This window comes from Syngnathus floridae, unplaced genomic scaffold, assembly GCF_059516105.1.
Source record: "Syngnathus floridae isolate MCC-2025c unplaced genomic scaffold, RoL_Sflo_1.0 HiC_scaffold_38, whole genome shotgun sequence".
NCBI lineage: Eukaryota > Metazoa > Chordata > Actinopteri > Syngnathiformes > Syngnathidae > Syngnathus > Syngnathus floridae.
The window spans coordinates 429,981-440,003 of record NW_028284067.1 but is presented as its reverse complement, the minus strand read 5'-3'; the positions used below and the strand labels follow the sequence as shown (position 1 = coordinate 440,003).

The window sequence follows — 10,023 nt, the reverse complement described above, 5'->3', positions numbered from 1 at the left end:
GCCCAATTTTGACTTCATAGGACATATTAAACACTTAGCTTGTTATTATGTTCAAGGTAATCAGATTTGTTTATCATTCTAATGGCCTCTTCAAAACTATTCTGGATTACTACTTTGGATCTATTCTACATTACTTGGCAACAACATACTCTGTAACAGATTAGGCAGTATAATCACATATGTTAACTTGAGAGTGCCCACACTCAATCTACTTATCGTGATGTGTTAAATCAATTACTGTTAGACATTATTTGTCTGATAATCTACCAAATCTTTGAATTGAAGAATTTGTGATTTAATTAATAGCTTGCTCAGGGTAATCAGACTTGTATATAATTCTAATGGCCTTCTTTTGAAAACTATTCTGAATTACAACTTTGGATCTTATATTACTTTGCAACAATCTACTCCGTGACAGATTAGGCAGTATAATCACATATGTTAACTTCAGTGCCCACACTGTATTTATTTATGGTTATTTGTTAAATCAAGTACTGTTAGACATGAAATAGGAAGTGTTTAACATAAATGTTATGGCTACTCACCATTGTAGCTCGCTCCTGGTCAATGATACGAGCCTCTTCTTGCAGTGGAAAACTTGCAGCCAACAAACACCGTGGAACCTAAAGGAATGAAATTAAACATTAACATTTCGCCTCGACCAATTTTCACACGTACAACGCAACGCGGCTACACTTCTGCTATTACAAACGTAAATCTCCTTAAACACAATGAGTGTTACTTACCGTGTACGCTCTAGACGGTCCAGTTGCAAGCAGAAAATAAAGATATTTCTGTTGATAATCGTCGCTGCTCAGTGGCTCACGGCCATCGCGCCAACAGATTTGAATTTTGGCGGAGGTTCGGGCAATTACGTCATATCCGCGGCATTTGACTGCGACGTAATACCCGCTTATCTGAAACGGCAGTTAAAAGTAGAGTTACATCAAGTTTTCTTGGAACCTAAACGAATGAAAGAAAACTATCATTTGGCCACAACCAACATTCACAGATACAACACAACGTGCGGGGTTGAGGTTAAAGATTGAGTGAAGGGCCCTCGTTTTAAACTACTGTTTTGAAAAGGAGTGGGAACAAGTAAGACGTATTTAATTTATTTAATGGGAAGTAGTAAGACTTATTAAATTTATTTAATCTACTTTTCTTCCCAGGCAAAATTTGATGTGCTGCAATTCCAAATTTCCAAAGTGAATGAAGGAATGAAGTCCTTTAAATTATGATTTTGTATAAATACTAGGCATTAACACAAAATCGACGGCACAAAATGGGCAGACTTTACTTGTTTGAAAAGGACTGGTTACAAGACAGACTTTTTTAATTTATTTAATGGGAAGAAGACTTATTTAGTTTAATTGATCTATTTTTGTTCCCTGCCAAAATTCGATTTGCTGCAATTCCAAATTTCCAAAGTGAATGAAGGAAAGAAGTCGTTTAAATTATGATTTTGTTTAAATACTAGGCATAGTCACAAAATCTACGGCACAAAATGGGCAGACTTTACTTGTTTGAAGAGGACTGGTTACAAGACAGACTTTTCTGATTTATTTAATGGGAAGAGGACTTATTTAGTTTATTTAATCTATTTTTGTTCCCTGGCAAAATTGGATTTGCTGAAATTGTATTTTGCCAAATCTCGATTTGAGACCTGATAGGAAGTATTAAACGCTTAGTTAAATCAATACAAGTTGGTAAGAAGAGCGAGTAATGTTGGTTGAACCGATGAATGAAGGTTGAAAGCAATTTAAATTATGACTTTGTATAAATACTAGATATTAACAGAACATCTACTGCGCAAAATGGGCAGAGTTTACTTGTTTGAGAAGGAGTGGCTTATTCAAAACTAAGATTTATGTAATCTGTTTGTTCCCAGGCAAAATTGGATGTGATGCAATTCCAAATTTCACCACATGATGGTGCCCAATTTTGACTTCATAGGACATATTAAACACTTAGCTTGTTATTATGTTCAAGGTAATCAGATTTGTTTATCATTCTAATGGCCTCTTCAAAACTATTCTGGATTACTACTTTGGATCTATTCTACATTACTTGGCAACAACATACTCTGTAACAGATTAGGCAGTATAATCACATAGGTTAACTTGAGAGTGCCCACACTCAATCTACTTATCGTGATGTGTTAAATCAATTACTGTTAGACATTATTTGTCTGATAATCTACCAAATCTTTGAATTGAAGAATTTGTGATTTAATTAATAGCTTGTTCGGGGTAATCAGACTTGTATATAATTCTAATGGCCTTCTTTTGAAAACTATTCTGAATTACAACTTTGGATCTTATATTACTTTGCAACAATCTACTCGGTGACAGATTAGGCAGTATAATCACATATGTTAACTTCAGTGCCCACACTGTATTTATTTATGGTTATTTGTTAAATCAAGTACTGTTAGACATGAAATAGGAAGTGTTTAACATAAATGTTATGGCTACTCACCATTGTAGCTCGCTCCTGGTCAATGATATGAGCCTCTTCTTGCAGTGGAAAACTTGCAGCCAACAAACACCGTGGAACCTAAAGGAATGAAATTAAACATTAACATTTCGCCCGGACCAACATTCACACGTACAACGCAACGCGGCTACACTTCTGCTATTACAAACGTAAATCTCCTTAAACACAACGAGTGTTACTTACCGTGTACGCTCTAGGCAAAATTGGATGTGATGCAATTCCAAATCTATCTGAAACGGCAGTTAAAAGTAGAGTTACATCAAGTTTTCTTTTTTAATCAACACAATCATTTACAACCGTTGACCAGAAAGAATCGTCGAAATTCGACGTCCCCCACAAACGCCACGCTCACTCGCTTTTCAGGGCAACAAAAGTACTTATTTTTAAAAACGATGAGTTGTACTTACCGTGTACGCTCTGGACGGTCCAGTTGCAAGCAGAAAATAAAAATATTTCTCTTGTTAGTCGTATGTTACCATCCGCTGTGTCTTTGTCAACATCGCCGCCATTTTCCTACTTCCTGCTGCGAGCCACGCCCACGGATTTAAATTTGGGCGGAAGCTCTTTCCATTGGCGTCGTTTTCGCGTATAGCAAATCCGATTGGTTGGGAAGGGGGCACGATTATGCAGCCGAGGAGTCCTGTGATCGGTGGGATGTAAAGTAGGCGTCGACGTCACGTCCGCGTCACGTGACCACGACGTGGCAGACGTCAAATAGCAACCGCTGTTTTGTTTAGTAGACTTACAGTTGTTATGCATTGACATAATGGCGCACACACCAAATAGATTTAAATAAATTAAATAATTCTTCTGCCCACTCTCTTTTAAACAAGTTAACTCTCCCCGCGGATTTGAATTCCGGCGAAAGTTACGCCCATCGACGTCACGTATGTCACGTGACCACGACGTGGCAGATGTCATATAGCAACCGCTGTTTTGTTTAGTAGATTTACAGTTGTTATGCATTGGCATAATGGTGTGCACTCAAAATAGATTTAAATAAATTAAATATTTCTTCTGCCTACTCCCTTTTAAACAAGTTAACTCTGCCCACGTCCATTGACGTCTTGTCTGCGTCACGTGACCACGACGTAGCGACGTCATATAGTAACCGCTGTTTTGACCAGTAGACTTAGTTATTATGCGTTGACATAATGGCGCACTGGTTAGCATGGCCACCTCTTAAGCATGATGATGCGGGTTCGACGCCTGATCAATGTTAGCATGGAGTGAGCTGAAGTGCATGGCGCTGAAGATTTGAATCTTTGAAATGCGCTGAGGTCTGACATATCAGGCAGAATGGTTTGCCATCACGTTCAACAAAAAATAGAAACTTTCCCACTCTGATTAAAACGTCCTGTGTTCATCTACGTATTTTCGTTTTGCTGTGCATCTTTTCCCTGCCATTTCGAGAGCCCAATTGACACTCATAGTTTAAAGAAATGTGTTTGCCCATCCTACTTTGTGGAATTTCACCACATGCGCTTTTGACCAAAATACCAAATTGAACTCAAGTGAAGCCAACACGCACAACCCCCCCCCCCCCCCCCCCCCCCACACACACACACACAAATGTTGATATGAACATAAAAGAGCCGCATGCGGTTCGGGAGTTGCGGCTTGGCCAAACCTGTACTATACAACTTTATTTGTATAAAATTTTCACAACAGCTGTCACACAAACAAAGCGGGAAAAACCGAAGACGTGCGTGTTCCGCCCACGCTGGATTTATTTGCACCTTTGAAAAGACACCGTATTGCCGCAGATGTGGCAAAGAGTACTTTTGGGCATCTGAGACGGAAGGATGTCCAAAGCATCACGTCACCTGCTCTGGTAGGCATGGTGGTGGGACGTTGAGGTCAACCGCTTTGGGGTTGGCTGACTCTTTGATCGCAGGATGCCACACACTTGAAGACAGAAGCAGAAAAGCAGAGCTAAATGCAAAATGTACTCACCGGTGACTCCAATTTTTTTCCCCCCTGAAGAAACAGCTGGACGGGTGGCCCCGGCTGGCCAGTGGGACTCTTGTTATTCTGACCCTTTTTAGTGCGCGTTTGGGGCAACAACCGTTTTTTGTGGCGCTCTCTTCTGGTTCAAAAGTGCCCTGCATGTGAATTTGCTTTTCCTGCCTTCTGATTGGATGAGCGCCGGTGTGACGCGGTGCCTCTGTCACCGTGGCGGGGGGTATACGTTGGCATCGGAGCGTCTGCCAACGTCTGAGACCGGCTGGCAGTGTATCGGAGGTGTCGAGTGCGGTGCCGCTGGAGCTCACTCACCAGCTGGTGTTAGGGCCACAGAATGAAGGCCAAGGAGAAGAATAGAAAGAGAAACAGAAACTTCTCCTCCAATTGTTTGATTTGTCTCTTCTGAGCTTCGATGAATTCTTTCAGCTCTTTGTTCCTCTAGGACGGACAAATGGAAAGTGGCATTCAAAAGCCAGTAAGCGTGCAAGTAAGTGCCGGGCTGGCTTTGGGCCCTTACCTGTTGCGCGCTGTGCAGCAGATCCATTCTCTCTTGGAGGATGCAAGCGTCGCGCTCCCTCAACTCGCACATCAGGGCTCGCTTCCATTGGTCCACGGCGCTCCTAAGCTCTTCTCTCTGATCCGCCGTCAGCACGTCATTCACGCCAGCGTGGCTGGCTTTTTCGCCGTCCGTGGCGGGGCAGTCCCGCTGCGGTAGCGCCTCGTACAACATGGCCTCCAGCTCCAGGATCCTCTGGGCCGCAATCCTCGTCCATCAGTGGTCCGGCGGGAGATTTGAGGGCGGCTTACCTTATGAGCCTGGTCCATGGAACACTTCCTGAAGTCCAACTCTTCATCCAGGTAGCCCTTCTGCTTGCAGAACATATCCTAGCACAGCTCAAGGTCAGAATTGTTGGGGCACATTGCCGGAGTTCCCCTTGGCTGATGTCGCGTGTCTGTCTACCTTCTCACTTTCAATGTCCAACATCTTCTGTTGAAGTGCTGACTTGGTCACTTTGATGTATTCTAACCACTGAGGAAAGGCTGCTGTCACATAAGCAGAATGCGAGAGCGTGCGTGGACGTGCGCGTTACCTTCTCGGCTAGGGTGAGAAGGGTCCTGGCGTGAATCACGACCACCTGCTCCTCGTTGGTGAGATTCTGCAAGAGCCCAAAGGCACAGCGTCAACAAGCTTCTTTCAGCGCAAAGCCTTCCAAAAGTCACATTTGAGCCGCCGAGTCTCGTGGAGTGCGAACATAAGGAGTTCGACATACACTTACGGCGTTATAGCCCAGGATGTCCAGCTTCTTCATCAGATCACTGATGACGATGTCCGGGGGAAAGGCGCAAGGAGCAATGTAAGGTGTTCTGGGACCTCGGGTTAAGGTTAGGGTTGCGAGGGACGCCTTACGTACGCTCACGCCCTCGGCCTCGCAGTAGATCTGCAAAGGGCTGAGGCCGTCTGGGAAACGGACTTGCAGAAACTTCAAGACGGGGGAGCGCCACTCCCTCTCCTGAAAGGCAGAGGCATGCATCCGTCCGTCCGTCCGTCACATCTCTGGCCTCAACACGCTTGTGCGAGTCTTCCCACCTCCAGCTCCAGGATGCGGAACTCAAGCAGTTCGTTTTGGTCTCGGATATCCTGGATGTGCTCTTTCAGACGCGCTTCTTCCGCCTCCATCCGCCTGACCTGAAAAGACAGTCAGACCTCATCTGCGGGGCTTCCCGACAGGTGTGACGCCAAGCGACTCCGCCCAGCGCCTTTCTTTCCGTCACCTTTTCGGCCAACTGCTGATTGCTCTGACGCAGCAGCTGCTTCTCCTCCACCCACTTGACATTCTAGAAGAGACAAACGCGTGGACAGCTTTGGAATGTTGTGTCATTTTCATCCACAAATTCTTTGGTTGACTGGAAAATGACATTTGCTTTTCTCCGCATTTTCCCAGCCACGTTCGGGGGGGGGGGGGGGGGCGGGGGGGGTTGGTCCAGTAATGCCAGACGGATGAGTGACTGAAGAATGTAGCTATTTTGTCTGAGAAAAAGGTGTGCTCATTGATGAGCTTACCTGTCCTTGTTGCTTCAGCGCTGACTCCAGATCTGCTACTCTGCTTTGATAGTGACCCATTTCTACCATCAGCTTTTCTCTGGTCTGAAAGGAGGAGGAGGGAGGCTCCTCCTCCTCCTTTCAGACCAGAGAACACCCGAGGCTGGGTGAGAACGGGGAGGCTGCGACCCGGCCGGGGGTTGCGGGAAGGGGCGCCACCTTGATCTCCTTCTCGGCGTCGTAGTCCCCTTTCGCTGGTCTGGGCTAGCAGAGCGTAGGCTCGTTGCAGCGCTTGATATTCTTGCGTCAGCTGGCGGTAGCGAAGCTCCGCCTCTTCATGCACACACCAATGCAACACAGCACTAGTACCAGAATCAGTCAGACCGGCGACAAAGCACCCGCGACGCAAAGACGAGTCCGATTCCAGGCTGAAGAGGAATGTTTGGTGCCAATACGCTGGCAGAAATGGCGGGCTACCTCTTCGGGTTCCGTGTCGGGGGTTCTGTCGGTGTGAAAAGACAAGGACGATCCGTCCGAGTCCACCAACACGTCTTCGTCGTAGCCGTAAAATGTTTCGATGACCTGCGGGCGCGGAAGCGAACATCTCTCTGAACAAACTGAAGCGACACCTCACGATGAATCGACGAGAGGAACGATAGCGAGAAAAAGGCCATTTCATCTTGCGCAACACCAAGCAGCCGCAAACAAACAGACTCACCTTGCAGGACCTCACGCTTTGTTCCTCCTCAGAGATTCTCGACGTCGGTATCGTAGCAGCAAATCTCTCTCCTGTCGACACAAATAATCCGCCTTTGAGATTCTTTGGATGCAAAGGGAACGAACGGCTCCGGCGCAGAAACAAACGCGACTCACAATGACATTTCTGACATGAGCTCCTGTCTCCAGAGCCTGAAAAACACGTCACCGGCGATGATTGGAGGGACGCTCGTCTTTTCCAAAAGTGACAACTACAGGGTGTGTCAGGGTTTTCCAGATTATCTTTATCGTATCATTGTGTTGCTTTGACTTTGACTGCGACCTGTAATAAATAATATTATTTATCCCTTATTTATCCCTATCGCTTATCCCTTCCTACACAAAGTCGTAAAACACCCCTTGCTATGTTTTGACTAGAGGTCAAGGGCTTCCTCTATTCAATCCACTCTTACACCCACCCTGTTTCTCTTAATTAAAATGCTCGTGCAGGAGCCGAGAGTCAGACTTCATTCGTACAACGGATGGACTCTCCACCTGCAGGTGTCCAAAAGAACTTACTTGTCTCCCGTGTGGTTCTTGCAAAATAAGTTGGAGCGAGCGCAACTCTAACAGGGTGCATTTTGCCACTAGCTGCCTACGGACAATGACGTCGCGCTCGCGGCTCATGGTTGACGGGCTGAGCAGCCGGGCAAGTCCGTCGTTTTCAGCGCACAGCGAGTGGCAAAGGCGCTGACAAAACGGGAGCTTTGAGCTGCTGAAAACGGCAAAACAAGTCTAAAGCGTGTTCAAACGCGTGCGCACAATGCTCCTGCTTGAAAGGTCGGAATTTAAGGGGCCAATTTTTTGGATGGCGGCCGCCGGCCAAGCTTTGGACGGAAAAGGTTTCCTGGCGACAGCGAGCGAGCGCGGCGCTGCCGTACGTGCACCGAGTCGCCTGCCTGAAGACCTTGGACAAGTCGTCGATGATGTGCCGCTGCTCCACAACTTGAAGGAACTCCATTTCACCGTCCTGCTGGCCGCAACCGCGGTCCAGGTCATTGAGCGAACTAGGCCTTCTCTGTGGAACACAAATGCAGTGGACTCTGTTGGCACGCCGCCGTTGTCCGCGTCGACTTACCAAGCTTGCCATCTCCTCGTTCTCCTGGGTGACAAAGCGCACTTTGTTTTCAAGGCGACACAGCACCAGCGAGAGTTCTTCATTCTTCCTGCTCAGGCGTTTGTTTTTGTACAGGAGTGGCAGAAACTGGCTTTCTGTTTCTCTCAGTCGCTTTAGCTGCAAGCATGAAGTGCGGGATGTGAAAGACGCACAACACGCGGGCCAGAACGTATCCATTCCTTTTGCATCGGTTTGAACGGAATCGTGGCTTTGGCTCCCAATAAAAGACATCTACCAGGCAACCGACTCGCCGCGCCGCTCAACTAATAAGCAAGCGCAATGGGTGCCTCGCTGGATGGCGCGCATCAAACGTAGCGCAAACCTTCAAGCGTGCCGTCAATAAATTACCAGTTCATTGCGCTCTTCAGAAAGCAGGGCGTTTCGATCCTCCAGTTTCCTGATGACTGCGCTGAGCTCAGCGATTTTCAGATGAAACCGTCGCGTGTCCCGATCCTCCTGAGACTGAAAACGCCCCGCAACACACACACACAAGCACTCGTTCAAAGTTCAAAACTGTTTTTGTGCTACCTTCCTCCAGCAACGAACTAAGTCATGCGTACTGCAAGTGTGTGATGAGGTGGCTTACGCAATGAAGAGGATTGCTAGTAGCGGCGTTGACCCCACTTCCAGGGTAGTTTAGGCCCGCCCTTTGGGAATCCCTCAGGGCAGCGATCTGCTGCTCGGCAGCCTGAGTCTGCAGCTGAAGGCGGTGGACGTGGCCGGCCCCAGGGCTTCATCCAAAACACTAACCGCTCTGTCTTTCAGCTTGATCTCATCCGTCTGGATGTACAAACGGGGAGCGCTCAGGCAGGCGGGCAAACTCATTTGCCAGAATTGTGACAAAAACAAAGAGAGCAACCGGCCAATTTTTTTCTTGAATCGACTAGAACACCTTTGCTGTGACAAAAGCGAAGCGAGCAACCGGACATTTTCTTCTTGTGAAATAGAATAGAATAGAATGCCTTAGGTGTCATTGCACTGCAGGTATACAACGAAATTGGGAACATAGCCACGCACCGCGCATCTGATCAGTCCTACCAGTCGGCGGATCTCCCTCTCGCAGTCTCTCTTGGTTCGGCTCAGCTCCTCCCGATGCTGGTGATGAGCCGATCGGAGCTCGGCCGCTCGGGACTGCCAGGCCTGCTGGGCCGCTGCCAGGGCTTCTTCCGCGCTCCTGGTGGAGGCGACACCGCTCGGTCTCCCGACACCGCCGCGTCTCCTCCACCTCCGCCAGCAAAGCGCCCCCCCTCCTCACCTGAGCAGACATTGCGCCACACCGGGCCGTTGAGACCGCAACGGAGCGCCGCGACGCTTACTGGGGACAAGCTACACAATACGGTAGCGGCCGCATCGAAGCCCGACGTGGCGTGCGGATAGTCAGACACGGATAGAGCGGATCACCTTGTCCATGGAGCCGTCCCTCAGGCTGAGGACCAAGGCATTCAGTCGCTGGATCTCTCCATCTTTGATTTTGATCACTCTCATCAGCTCCATTTCATGCTGCCGCAGTAATGTCTCCCTGGTAATGGCTAACTCTTTCTGCTTCTCCTCATGGAGTTTGCTTTTGAGTTCCGTCATGGCGGCGGTGGCACGGTGGTGCTCCGCCCGCAGGTCCTGACTTCTCTCTCTCTCCAGACAGCTGACC

General features: G+C 47.7%; 1 long non-coding RNA gene across 1 annotated transcript; it reads right to left on the bottom strand.

Moving 5' to 3' along the window:
• Window positions 1–6,714: 6,714 nt before the first annotated feature.
• Window positions 6,715–7,283, bottom strand: LOC148378570 (uncharacterized). The gene is made up of 3 exons (XR_015855785.1): window positions 7,224–7,283; window positions 6,983–7,087; window positions 6,715–6,838 (listed from the first exon to the last, which is right to left on the bottom strand). It is a non-coding gene; the product is annotated as an uncharacterized LOC148378570 (long non-coding RNA).
• Between the last annotated feature and the right edge of the window lie 2,740 nt (window positions 7,284–10,023).